At 43.8% G+C, this 14,112-nt stretch overlaps 1 protein-coding gene across 2 annotated transcripts in view; it reads left to right on the top strand.

Annotated features, from left to right (window-relative positions):
• PLXNA2 (plexin A2) overlaps positions 1-14,112 on the top strand; it is a 211,922-nt gene that overhangs the window by 7,340 nt on the left and 190,470 nt on the right. The window contains exon 1 of one of the 2 annotated variants that reach the window (XM_090124764.1): positions 9,076-9,095. The exons of the other annotated variant lie outside the window; for it this stretch is intronic. The gene's annotated coding sequence lies outside the window, so the exon portion shown is untranslated. Of the gene's footprint in view, positions 1-9,075; positions 9,096-14,112 lie in introns of those variants that run through there. 2 annotated transcript variants of the gene reach the window in all.

Genomic DNA, 14,112 nt, shown 5'->3' on the forward strand with positions numbered 1-14,112 from the left:
CTTGCTGTGCTATAAAGAGCCCTCAATCATCATGTATGGATGAAAGTGGAACCACATCCAAACAGGAGGAGTCAAGAGAGTGTGTTGCAGTAAGAGCATGAATTTATGTGTTGTAAAGGCTCTTCTGCTCATTTACCCATTTGTGTACCATGTAAATAAAGGGCAGACAGCCCTTTCTTAGTGCCATAGGAGAATCATCCTCATGAGGCTTTTGCACTCTTTTCTTTGAAGATTTCTGGTAGCACATGTGGCAAACGAGCGGTGATGGCTTTGGAAGCTCTTTCCATGCCATCTTTGGTGAAGTTCTCTCCAAGGTGGTAGAGGCTGTGGCAGAGAACACTGCAAACACCTCTCTTCAAGACCGCAGTGCTCAAAAATCACTTTGGATGAAAGCCCAAGAGCTTGGAAAAAGAGTTTCAAAGAGAAAACGGTGCGATTTTCTTTCCTTTTTTATTCCTTCGTGACCAATGGATTTCACGCAATTATTCCAAAATTATATCTACGTTTCCATCTACTCTTTGAAAACAAATGGAACTCATCAAAAAAAAAAAAAAGAAAAAAATAGAAAAGATGGAGCTATTGAATGGGTGAGAGGCGAGGAAAAAGTGCCGGTCCTTAATGCGACTTATTCCTGATTACACCATTGTTCTGTTCTGAGCAATGCAGGAAGGTCGTGGTAAAAAGTCAAGGATTAAAAGGAGACTTTTGGCAAATGATTCTTTTGTTAAAATCTCAGATATATCGATCAAAGTGTGCTGTGAGTGCTTTTGGTAATCAATTATTTATGTAATTAGTGATTAATTCTCACATCGCAAAGATACGAGCGTGAAAACGATATTTTTAAGAGTTGAAGATTCAGAAAAGGGGAAAAAGTCATTAATCTTCATGTTTGGTGTGCGTGCATATATAGACAGAAGTACACAGACACACTGTTGAAAAGGCAATCCAATTTCTTGGATGCTGGAACTGTCTACGACGGTAGATGCATTCTTTCCTTTTTGTAGTCATAATGCATTTCATGATTTCTTTGCTTTACAGCATCCTTTAAAATGAAACATTTTATCAATTCTCTGGGTGATATTGATGTTTTGCCCTTTTAAACATGTCATTTGATTTTCTGATGTTCCTCTCTTATTCCCCATCTGTTTTCCTGTAATGCTTTCATTTGGTGGCGGTTTCTCATTGGGTCCCTGTGGGTTTATTCCAGGAGTTGCCTTGAGCATTTTTGCTTTCCTCGTGTTTTGAAACGTCTGACATGCCACCAAATTCCTCACACGGCGTCGGTCCTGTCCTCACTGCAGCCTTATTTAAGTATTTCAGCATGCAGAGCACATTTTCTTGACTTCATCATCCCCATGGATTCAATCAGGGAGCAATTTTTAAAAGTGACTGAAGAAAGGAAAAAGCCAGCGTGGTATTTTAGGACATATCCCAACAACAAGGGATCCTCAGATATCAGAAAGGAGAAAGGAAGGCTGGGTTGACCCTTCAGTTGAGGTCCTTGCATCCAGGAGCACCCTGAGCTTGGAATATCTCAACCACGAAGCACGTGGATCCTTTGGTTCTCCCATTTTAAACGTTTGTACGCTCGCATATGGTGGATATAGGCAAACTAGCTGGCAATTTTTTGGTTTCATTCCCTTTTTTTTTATAGCTGACAAGTTTCAGCCCATGAATTTGCTCGGGGTTGCAAAGGAAAAATAATGCTGGAATTAGCAGAGTTTGCATCCATGTGTGAAAAATCCGCATTTGGGTTCGTTGTGCCCATTATATGCCGGGGAGAGTAATAGGTTGGAGCAGATTTTTTTTTTTCCTTGGACTTCTGTAGCTTCCAACTGTTTGCTACTAAACAGCTCCTTTGGAAATAAATTCAGAATTATGTTCGGAGCATCTGAATGTGAAAGCTGCGTGTGGATGAGAGATTTCCCAATATGGCTTAAACAGCCAAAGCTGGTATTTTTTCAGTAGCTTTTCTTGCAGTGTAAGGAGATATTTAGGTATGTCCCATCTATAACCTCCCTATCATCTGAAATGGTCTTTCCAGGTCTGTACTTATCAAGGGTGACTTAAGGGACAAATGATGCTGAGCCACATTAACACAGCAGATGGAGCATTATTCCAGCCTGGACGGCAGGAGAACATAGTTTACCTCCAGACTCAGCAGATGTCAATTTATATTAACGAGCAATGGCAACACACAATATATTTTATTTTCCTTGTAACCTGTCTTCATTACAAAACATCTGCATCTTTATTTCCCATTCCAGATGTTTAAAATTAATGCCGCAGCAAACAGCTCACATTTTGCCTTTCACTGATACATATATATGTGTGTGTATATATATATATATATTTTTTTTTGTCAGCATAAAAATTAGCTCTGATAAAATGAACGCCCCGGTGATGGCTTTCACTGCGTGTTGGAGAAAGTCTATATTACACTATCAATTTCAGCAGCACAGCGTGCTAAAAGGAGCAATAAGACAAGACTGCCTGTCACATATTTATGAGCGTATGAACCTTTCGCTGTCCCTTTTGTTATCCCTTCCCTTGGCAGTGCACTGAGACTCTGAACCCTGAATTAATGCAAAAAGGATGAAGATCTACTTTCTAGTCCGTACGTCCAGGGTACTTGGCAGTTTGTAAATGTCAGTGCTGGAAACAGGGAAAAGAAGTGGTGTGGTTGTAAGCCATCGAGTCTGTCATTGTCACCAGCTTACTGGAAAATGTATTGAGCAGTAATGAGGAGCAGATAAAGGACATTCAGATTAAAGGAACTTATATTTTTCTTTATCTTCGCAACAATCTACAGATGGATTTCCTAAGGGTGCAATGCTAAATCTTTCTTACACAATAAGCTGTAAATCCTGAAGCTGGAGATCTTCTGGTTGGCCTGAAAGTAGCCTTTCATGTAAATTCTGGGCCTGAATAATGGCTGGAAAATTATTCAAAGAATAATTACAGCAATTGATCTCGAGAAGTTTTGTGGCGTCTTTCATTTTTCATTCTTCAAAGCTCTTTCTGTGACACAGCATCTCATTGAACCTGGGGAAAGCAAACCAGCTTACAGGTCATTATTAAAGATGAATCGTTCGGCTAATTATGAAGGGCATCTGTAGCAATGGGTGGAATAAATATGTGTCTTCACTTATATATATATATATATCTGCATGGTCCTATGTATATTGTGCATTTGTGCATGCCTGTATGCAGCTGAGCATAAGGTCCCATCGGTGATGCCCTGAAGCCACCAACCCACCTTTGCCAAATGGCATCCAGGTGTGCAGGTGAGCTGACTCAGACCAATTTCAGGGCTCACCTTTGTTCACGTCCAGATTTCATCCTGACCCAAATGATTTTGACTTCCCTTACCCTAAAGGAGGAGATGTGTGAGTTCCCCAGGGACAGACGTGTGCTGTGTTCCTCTGTAGGGCAGGAGAAGAAATATATCTTTGTTTAATTTAGTGTGACTTGGTTGTTGACTCAATCGCAGGTCAGCAGCGTACCCAGAAAAGTCGTATAAATCTTTCTTCTGCCGTGTGAGGGAGAAAACAGATGGACACTAGAGTATATTAATGTTCATTCTCCTTGGGAATCAATAGGAATCTATATTTTATAAATGGGCCTACTAAACACAAGAGAAAATTCATGAAGCAGACATAGAAAGAGGGAGAGAATGAAAAGCCAGCTAATTCCTTTCAAACTACTGATTACCAGCATCCTCGAGGCATATGTCCATTGGAGGCCTGGTGCAGCAGAAGGCACTGATTCCGCATTTCTTTTTTGCTGGGGCTGATTGCATTAGCTATGCAGACACATCAGGGCCTGATCCTGTTGTTTCTGGAGTGCCCTCAGCTCTAAATGGCAGTTATCAGCTCTAGGTGCAAAGCTTCTGCTTCTTCTTCAGCACCTATTAGCAGCACAGGGGGGCTGTGCTAACTTTGGTGGGAATTGGAGCAGGTTTGTGATGTTAATAAGCAATGAAGTGCAGCCTAAATAGGCAAGTACACAGGAAGGAGTAAAATCATTTAGGAGAAGAGGATGACGAGGGTTGCTTTGCAGGTCACTTTGATGGGAGTGGGATTTAGTGGGATTCAGTGGGAAGGGGGTATGGAAAGTACATCTGGAGAATTTTAAGGCAGATGGAAAGTTCATGTGGAACACAGGGAGATGAATACACAAGCAGTCAGATTTATGGGAGAAAAAGGAGTGATGGAAAAGAAGCAGAGGAATGAAAGGTGAAGGGGAGGGAAAGGTTAAGCTGAAACAAAAAGCAAATCATGCAGCAAACAAAACTCAGAGAGGAGCAGAAACCGATCAGAAATAATGTTTGCCAATGCAGCTGTGGTCATGTCTGAGGTCAGGGATAGGTGCTGCTTGCTGAGACTCAAAGCACACTTCTCTGCCTCCCTGTAGTGTTTGTCCTCATCTCTGGCCCTTACGTGGCCACCCCAGGGCCCAGAGCTTTGTTTTCCTCTCCCTTCCCCATGGTGCACCCTCACCTCAACCTTTCCCCATCTCTCATGCCCCCCTCCTCCCATTTCTCCAGCATGGAAGAAGGAAAAGGGGGGGGGGGGATTTAAAAGAATCATTGTGCATAAAACTGTAGCTCAATTTCCATAAAGAAATAGAATTAGAGAACGATAGAAATGAGAAATATTAGCCTATAACACCACATGCTTCATCAAAAACCCAGCCTTGCGAGATGACAGCAGACATCAGTAATTGCCAAAACACCAGCTTTATTTATAGATGTGGGGGAGAGAGCAATGCACTACATACAAATTCCAATTAAGGATAAACTACCCAGCTTACAGAGAGAGCTACTGTCTCTCATTTGCAGTGGCAGAAACTCCATAATGTTTGTGGTCCTGGCGACTTGCCTTAGATTATTAGAAAATAATGCACTGCTATTGTATGCAGATCCCATCTTCGTTGGTGCCCTTGCACTTGACTGCTGTCAGCAAAGCAAAATCCTCTCCTACACGCAGGTAGACGCAACGTGAACAATGTGATCAGTTTGTTGGGTGTGTGTTTGGTGTGTCGTATCTCAGCAGCCAGCAGTCTGGGTTTTGTATAAAGCCCAATGAGGGGCCCACAGTGTGCCAAGGACAGGAGGTTGTGAGCAGCTGTGTACCCCTGGAGGGGCTCTGTGAAAGCTCCCACTGTTGCTTTAAGCTGTGATGTGAATAAAGGAAAGCAATGGGACACCAAGAGATCATTGGCCGAGGAGTTGCAGATTTCTTTTAAAGGGTATCAGGGACAAATGAGACTCAGGCTGTGCTCTGGAGCCTTTACTGGAAACTGAGATTTCTCCATTTGCAGAAGGTGCTAAAATACATATTTAAGTATTCAATTCTAACTGAAACATTTCTTCTGGCTCCTCGCCGCCCAGCTTTTTTATGGTACAGCTGAACACAGCACAATAGGAATAATGAAAGAAATAACTTCAGCTCTTGATCTTTATTTCCTTAATGTTTTGGAGCATTTCTCCTGACTCTCGATGGCTCTGTCCCTGGGCTGGGTGCAGTGTGTGTGCTCCATCAGGGGTTCCTTCCTTCCCACTACAAAGGGAAGAACTCAGCAGCTCTGCCCCTTTTCCACTGTTGAGGCGCTTTCTGCTATGGATGGGTCCAGTTATCAAATTTCTGTTTCTGTTTTCTTTAGGAGAAGGACATACACTGTAAACCTGTTGGTTTATGTTGGAGGGGGAAACCACCTCTAATATTGAGAGGCACGTGGTTGCCTGTGAGCTCCTGAGTGTTTTGCAGATCTCCATGCACCTTAAGTGTTCTAAGCACACTGCTGGTTGTTCTGTTAATGATTTCCCCTATTAGCTCTGTTTTCATGAGGTCAATTTCCATGAGGCAAGGCTGCCTGAGGGTGAGCTGACTGGGGTTAAGGCTTTAAGGATCATGTTGGGAAGACACCAAGTGCTTCTGCTTTGTGGTCTGAGACAGAACTGCTGTGCCCTCTCCATTGGCAGGGAAGGAGCCCCTCCATAGGGCTCCATGTGTCTGCAGGGCAGCTGCCCCTGAGCACCACCATCCTTCTGCAGTGACACAGCAGCAGAAGGCTCAGTTCTGACTTTCCAAGCAGTTCTTGGGCCAGACCAGCACAGATACCTCAACAATACAAATTATTTTGTTTACTGCCTGATGGGAACATTTGTTAGGCTGAATTCTGCAGTGCATTTGCAATACTTTTGCTGTGGATCACTGAAGGAATCCATTACCATGTATGTGATAATGGATGGGTTTAATCAGAGACTGAGAGTATTAGTTTTGTGGTTTCTCTCAGTGTTGCCTGGAAGTAATCCTCTTTAATTACAAAGGCTGAGGTGGTCACAGGGCTGCAGAATGTCCAGGGTGCTCTCCTGCCTCTGCCCCCAGCTCAGAAAGTTTGCAAAGATGAATGCTGTCATCGTGCATGATGCATGATGACTGCATTATTTATCTGTATACCTGTATTACCTGGTTGATCCTGCCATAGCATATGCTTGTCTCAGAGATTAAGCCTTGCATGTCTAGGTACACACGGGCAGTACAGTAAAACTGCAAATGGCTCATTAAATCAGTTATGGTTCCTTTGGTCACTCGCTGCCCAGAGAGGCTGTGGATGCCCCGTCCATCCCTGGAGGTGTTCAAGGCCAGGTTGGATGGGGCCCTGGGCAGCCTGGGCTGGTATGAAATGGGGAGGTTGGTGGCCCTGCATGTGGCAGAGGGTTGGAGCTTCATGATCCTTGAGGTCCCTTCCAACCCTGGCCATTCTGTGGTTCTGTATCCTGACAGTATTAAACCTATAGAGGACGATGGCAGAAATGAATAGGGCAGAAATCTGGCCTGCACCCCAAAGGTGATGGAAAAGTACACAGCCAATCCTTCATGGAAAGATCTGGCGAAAGCAAAAGGTGTGCACTGCCAGCACTGCAGGAGAAGCAGCTCAGTGCTCGTGCAGCCCAAAGAGGAGCAGAAAGGAGCAGAGATTGGGAACCACAGCCCTCAATAAGGGGGGACCTGGTTATCTCCCAGGAACCATTTACATCTCCTCTTCAGGTGATCCCAGCCTCTAATCATTATCCCAAAACCACAGAGCTGCTCCGCACACACACCGACCTCCTTGAAAGACTTGTCAAGACTGAAACGGTAATTCACAAATTCACTAAAATTCCCTGCTCCGCTGAGCAATGTGACAGCTCTGCCGACCGCAGTAACATTTCTATTCAAACTGGCTTTGGTGCTGAAGCTATAAATATCCCTGCAATATTTCCTGCTTCAGAACATAAAGACAGCTTTACAGTGCTGATAAAATAGAAATTACTTTCTCTCTGAGGTCTAGCTGGAATTTTAATGTCTGTTTTGCAATAAAGCGGCTCCTACGCAATTCGATTTGAGGGAAAGAAAACAAACGGTCTAATTTAGTTACAGTAATGACTCCTCTTGTATGGTTGGCCGTAGCCAAATCTGGGGTTGCAGGGTTGTTAAAGTTTGTAGTGGCGAGCGCAGGGATGATTTTTACAGTCATCTGATTTTTTGTGTGCGTCTTTTAAATATGTATATGGCGCTGTTTAATTACAGGTATGAAACAACAAGGAGCGAGAAAGAAAAAGGTCATTACGGTTTACAACCTCTGATGGTGTTTCTGTAAAAATCACTTGTCACAGCTGTAAAGCCGGTGACCAGAGATGACACAGATTAAAAAGGGTTCTGGGATTGAAAAGAAAAATTGCAACTACTGCACTCATCAGCGTTGCCTTTAATTATTCCGTAAATGTCAGCCTGGCCCTTGTTAGCTCCTTCAAAGGAAAGGAAGAAAAAGACCTCATTTGCTGTGGTCACCGAGTTCCTTTTTCCATTTCTGGGATGAGACCGAGAACAATTAAACGAGGAGGGGAGCAAAAATGTTCTTCATTTGCATTGCAGGCACAGGGGCAGATTGCCTGGGCGCACGGGTGCTAGTAAATATTTTAAGCACCAAAAAGTGTCAGCCTCGGTTATCTGGCAGAGCACAGCTGGCGATGGGTGAGCCACAAAGCTCCCAGCACCGGGTGGGGATGCTGGCTCTGTGTGCAGATGGGGGGTCTGGGTTCATTTGGGAAGAACTTGGGCTGCACTGTTCATCAGTATCTGTTGTGGGAGCACTTCTCCATCGCAGACCCCCAGCAGATGCCCTTCACTTGGTGTTTCGTGCCCAGCACCACCTGTGTGGATGCAGGATGTGCCCTGTTTCTCTTCTATGTGTGTTAATAGAGCAGAATCAATCCTTATTGTAATGAACATTGACGTGAGATAGTTGCTTCCACAGGTAGGAGCACGAGGGTCACGGAAAGCCCTGTCTATTTTATGAAGATCCTAAATGTAATTGCTGAGATTTGAAACAATTAGCATGCAGATGATTTTTGCATCCCCATCATTCATCTAGAGGATCTGTCGTGCCTGTAGCTGTCACTGACATCAGCAAAGCAGCCAAGAAAGCACATAAACTCATGCTGCAGATGCAAAAACTGGAGCTGGTTCGTGTCTGCAGCCTTGCACTGCCTGCGCTCTCATTTCTGACCGAGAAAATCAAACTCTGAGTGAATAAAAGTAGGTAAAGGGCTCAGTAAAGAGCTCATTATTTATCCAGTGTGTGAGGAATCAGCTGAATTGGTCTTCAGCTGATCAAATACAATAGGGTGGGTGGGAAGAAGAAAAGCTTTTGGGAACGGAAGCCAACATTAGGGCTGCTGTAAGGGTTGTGTTTGCACAAAGTGCTGCTGGGCATTGTCTGCAAGTTGGGAACCTGCGTGCACAGAGTCAGACTAATTAAGAGAAAGCTCCTTCTAAAGGTTAATGACCAAAATGCTGTATATCTGGAAACTCTAAAGGTTAATCTTGCTATGTGTGCACATGTAGTACTCAGTCACAGCCCAAAGCAGTGATGGAGCACCTGGTGGAAGGCAGGGCTGACCCTGGGGAGCTCAGGTGCAAGCAATTCAATGCACCTGAGTGACCAGAAGGATGAGGATCCACCCCTTCCCACAGCTCATTTAAGGGTTAGCAGTGGTGGTAAGAGTTTCTTGTTGGAGTTCTCTGTGTACCTGAGGCCTTTTGGAGGTAAGCAGGTTTTTTTTGTTTGTTTGTGTTTTGCCTATGGTTGCTGTGTTTGAGCAAGTCCTCACTTGCTGTTACTCTGCTGTTGATGCTGTGCTTTCCATCGAGTTTTAGCATACAAAGATCTTGTTCCATCGAGTTTTAGCATACAAAGATCTTGTTCCATTGAGTTTTAGCATACAAAGATCTCCTTTGGTGAAAGGAAGTCTTGATATCCTCTTTTTACTTCCAATACTTCCTTGGTCTGGGTAAGTCTGGAGGCAGTTGAGGAAATTTCTCTCCAGCCCATTGTGCTCCCTGAGGTGTCCTTTCTCACACTCTTGCTTTGGTGTAGAGCAGTGCTGGTTCCTATGGTAAATGGTGTTGGGATGGATGCAGAGTGCTTGCAGGTAGGGTGAAGGTGTGGGTGGAGTGGAAGAGCATAAGGCAATGTGCCAGGACACAAATGATGCTGAGGTTTTCTCCTTCCCTTCTCTGCTGGGTTTGTTTTGTTGTTTGTTTAGGCTGCGTGCTCTCTTTGTATGCAGATGAAATGCCTACACACTTCTAGGGCTGTGTAAATAAGCAACTATTCAGAGTCTTTCAAAAGATGTGTAAGTTGACTTCTTTTCATAGATGTAAGCTTAAGTTAATGAAAAGCTCAATGCTTTTATTTCAGTGACAAAACAGCAGTGGAATGGCTACGTGGGACTCCAGTGGAATAAATTGCAAGTGTTATTCTGCTTCTTTCTGAGGATTAGAATCTGTTGTGCTGCAATGAATGCTGATTCACAGATTATTTTTTTTCTAAATATCTCTGTATATTTTTTTTTATTTCAGAAGGAAGTGATCTTGTCTGATTATGGGTTTCAGATTGATGATGTATCCGTTGATCTCTATAAAATTGCATTTCTTATGCTGGAAGTCGTAGTATCAAGTAGCAGAGAAAATTAATAAGGTTTTAGCAAACCATGTTGAGTGGTGTTCTGTTACTGAGGACTGTTTACTGAAATCTAACGTGTAATTGGTTGGGGGAAGAACAATATAAATCATGTTCAATTCCTTGCAGAAGGGTTTTCATGTGGAAGGGGACTTGCTGATTGCTTTGTCTTGCAGATGTTACATCGGTGTTTTTTGCTCTGGGATGTTTTAAGCAGTCAGAAGTAGTGTTAAACTCGGAGAACAGCAATATTTTTGTGTTGAGGAAATATGAAAAACCTGGCATTGATGTCACTTCATAGGGAAAACACTCTTGGTTTAGATGATAAATGGGATTAATGGATTCCTCTGGAGTGATGATGCTACTTTGATTCTCAGCCTCAAATAGGTTTTATAACAGAAACCAGTGGCTCTCAACCCATTGGTTACTTCTTAGGGTCCCGTGGAATTTAGAGCTAGAAATAGCCAGCTGACTGCAAGTGGGTTTAAACCTTGGGCAGGCAGCTCAACCTCCATGGGACATAGCTTGAAAATCTGCAAACTGAGAGGTTGTCAATAAGAACAATGAGAAATGCATGATAGAGAGCAGATATCAGGTGCTGACAGCTGATGTGCCTTTTCACGGTCACTCCAAAATCATAGTAGAATCTGGCCCTGGCCTGCTAAATGTGCATGTCCAAATATTGCTCCTAGTCTTAAAAAGGAAGGGGAAAATATAGCACACCTTTAAAACTTGTGTTGGTTACGTGATGGCAAAGAGGTGCATCACTCGTAAGCTGGACTGCTCTTAAGTTAGTGGTGTTATGGTTTACACACAGAGTAGGACTGAATCCTGGTTTTTCCTACCAATTCTCTTTAATATGGATGTTCAAGGCTGTCCAACCAAAATTGCATTTAGATTACATTACATTACACAGTAAGTGGCAAATCATCGCTGCTTCCTTTGACACTCAGTGTAATAACATTAACCATGATGAATTTCCTTTTACTATTCATGTGGCCTCCATACATTATTTCAGCTGAATTCCATTGCAGTGTAGCATTAATTAATGTCTGTTGCTTATCGAGTCGTAGCCGTTTCTACCTTCCATCCCACTTTTTAATTCTTGAAGAACTGCAGATAGGAATGCTGTGAACAATGCACCAATGTTGGGCAATCCTCATAGGACAGGAGAAATCAAACTGTATTTGATGCCCATGGTTCTCCTGGTCTCCCCTCTCTCCCACAGCTGTTTCTTCCAAACTAAGAGCAACAAAGGGATGCTGGTAGTGTTTTCTTGTTCATTCCCTCACCATGACCTGCCAGGTTCAGCTGCATTGCTCTGAGCCTCTGATCACCGTGCAGCCAAAAAGCTGTGACAGCCATTGGCTGATACAGAACCTGTTCCCAGCTTTCAGATGAGTTTCGCCACGCACGCAGGTGTTGTGCAGGGACCAGAGGAGCTCATGTGAGTCTCTGAAATGAGCAGAAAGCTCTCCCTGCCCAGCGGGGCAGCACTAGGACAGCAGCACAAATACTAAACTTCCTCCTTGCTGTTCAGTATCCCACCAAAGTTCTCCTTTCTGCTTGTAATGTCAGGAAGAAGCTCTGCTTTCCACCTGTAAATGTTGAATGCAGCGTAATTTACTGCATTTAATTAGTTGGTGGGCCTCTGACCCTTCCTACCACCAGATGTCATCCTTCCAACAGGTAGGGATGCTGCTCTGGGAATCCCCAGCCTGGACTTTATTTTTCTGTTATGTTAGCCAGCCTTCAGTGGCCTCCATCATCCAAGAGCAACTTAAGGCAGCAGCCGCCCTCCAAAAAGAGCCATTTTATCCCAACAACTGCTTTCCTGCAGGGCTTGAGAAGCTGGGACACAAAACGAGAGGATTTTCTGCCCGGAGAAACAATGGATTCCTTGCAGCAAGCAGAGTGCAGGAGTTAAGCCATGCAAATGGCTCTAATAAGCATAATTTAAACCCGTGGTTTTCTTTTTATAGCACTTTCATATTCGGTGTTTTATATTCCAATTTTCCACCTTTTAGTCTTGCTTCTTTCTTTTTTTTTTTTTTTTGCTGCAAAACCCTATCTCAAATGGGAGGGCAATTACTAGGCAAGCATGTAGTTCTTTAATTGAAACACTTATAGGTGTACACTTAAAAACTATAAAGACTTTTTATGGAATAGCAATGCCTTAATAGGCTCTTGTGTATGTACATTGTAATCTAATTCTGTACTCTTTCAGCATTGCTGGGGGAAGCTGTTAATTTATGTCTACAATGAGCAATAAAGCAATAACAGTAATCTAAAGGTGCAATATCCCCTGTTTAGGGGGCATTTACGGTTATGTATTAAAACTATAAATACATCAAGATGCTGCGGGACTGATCTATACGAAATGAAAGATAAGATCTCTCCACTTCAAAATGTGCTGTTTTCAGCAGAAAAGCAGCCCTGTGTTGGTGGTTAATGTCAAATCCCAGCGCTCAGTGTGAGTGGTCAGCAGAGGCCGGCGCCTGGTGAGAATTTAACTCATCTTTTCCCCATAATATAATTTGTTACTGTGTCTGCAGTGCAGAAAAGCAAGAGGTAATCCTATTTTAGTAATTAGTCTGATCTTTATATGTTGGTAGCTTCCAAAACTTGTGTCTAGCACCAGAGTCCTTCTAGCACTTTTGCATTTAACTGCATTTGTTCTGCAGTGGTTTCTTTATGTTCTTCCATGCTCTGTGTCACTCTTGTCTGAAGTGCAATTCTGCATTTTTTCATGCATTTTTGGGATGAGAAGCCCTATGGAAAGAACTGAGTGTGGCAGGAGCACAAGGGAGCCCCTGTAGCGTTCCGTTGCAGACTGGGTTGCTGCACTTTGTAAAAATGGTTCTTTTTACACAAGCCAGCGTAAGAATGAGTGACAGGGAAAGGATAATTACCTTGTCTGAGGCTGGTCTCTGGGTAGAGATGGTGACAGTCCTGAAATCCGGGTGGTTTTGTTGTGTTACGACTGGGAAATGGAATGGAGGGCAGAGCTGCTGCTGTCACAGGGCATAAAGAGCTCAGCCACGGTACAGTGTCCCAAACTCAAAAGCAGTGGTCCAGCATCAAATGAGGAGGTTGGTGGCCCTGCATGCAGCAGGGGGTTGGAGGTTCGTGATCCTTGAGGTCCCTTCCAACCCTGGCCATGCTGTGATTCAGTGGGAGAGGGGAGAGATGAGCAGAAGGAAATGCTGCGGCATTGTGTGTCATCCATCACGGGGCTAACAGGGATTTAATCTTGTTCAGCCCATTGAAAAGACACTGCTAACATTTCTCTAAGTCAATCATTCAATTTCTTTTGGAAACATCAGTCCCGGCTCATTCAGCAATTAATCTGATCAATACTTTGAAGTGTACGTGGTACTTTTTTCCTCCCAGAAGCACGCAGAGCATGTGCTTCCATTGGTTTCTATCAGCTTTCTGGAGTTAAAATTGGTGAACGTGTCATTCAGGCCTGGAAACACAACGTTCTGTGCTGTGCTGCAGCCATAGCTTTGCATTGAGGAGTCGTGTCCCCAAATCAGTCCAAATAACCACCCGGGAGCCCTCCAGTGAGAAGTAAAGGCTGTGCAAGCACTGATTGATTTAATATTCAATCAGCACTTTGAGACCTGCAAGAACAAAACTGTTTAAGAGCAAAAACTGTTCCGTCATCATTTTTTTCCCTTTCCCTGTTTTCTGGCACCAGCCTCTCTGATGGGGCTGCACGGTGTCCCAGGAATTGAGCACTCGTGCTGAATTTAAAAGCTGCAGTAGCAGAAGGTCCAAAGGAAAGGAGCCCCTTTAATAAGTACATAGAAACTCTGCTTTGTTTTCTAGTAATTCAGTGCTCTGTTTTCCCATTTTGTGTGCTGTAATGCAGATATCCGTGGCCAGTTTCAGTCCTCCCTTGGAAGGCTGATGGTAGAAAGGCCCTCTGCCTCCATCCCAGACCGTGCTGCTCTGTTCCATGATTTCAGCAGCAACCAGCTGCTTGGCACGAGCTGTGCCAGCTCAGCAGCTCTGTCTACACTTCCCTTGAGGAAACCATTCACCTTATCACCAAAGAGAGACGGGGGGGGGGAAAAAAATTCCATCTGTTACAGC

This window comes from Phasianus colchicus, chromosome 25 (assembly GCF_987193195.1).
Source record: "Phasianus colchicus chromosome 25, bPhaCol1.hap1.1, whole genome shotgun sequence".
Taxonomy (NCBI): Eukaryota; Metazoa; Chordata; class Aves; order Galliformes; family Phasianidae; genus Phasianus; species Phasianus colchicus.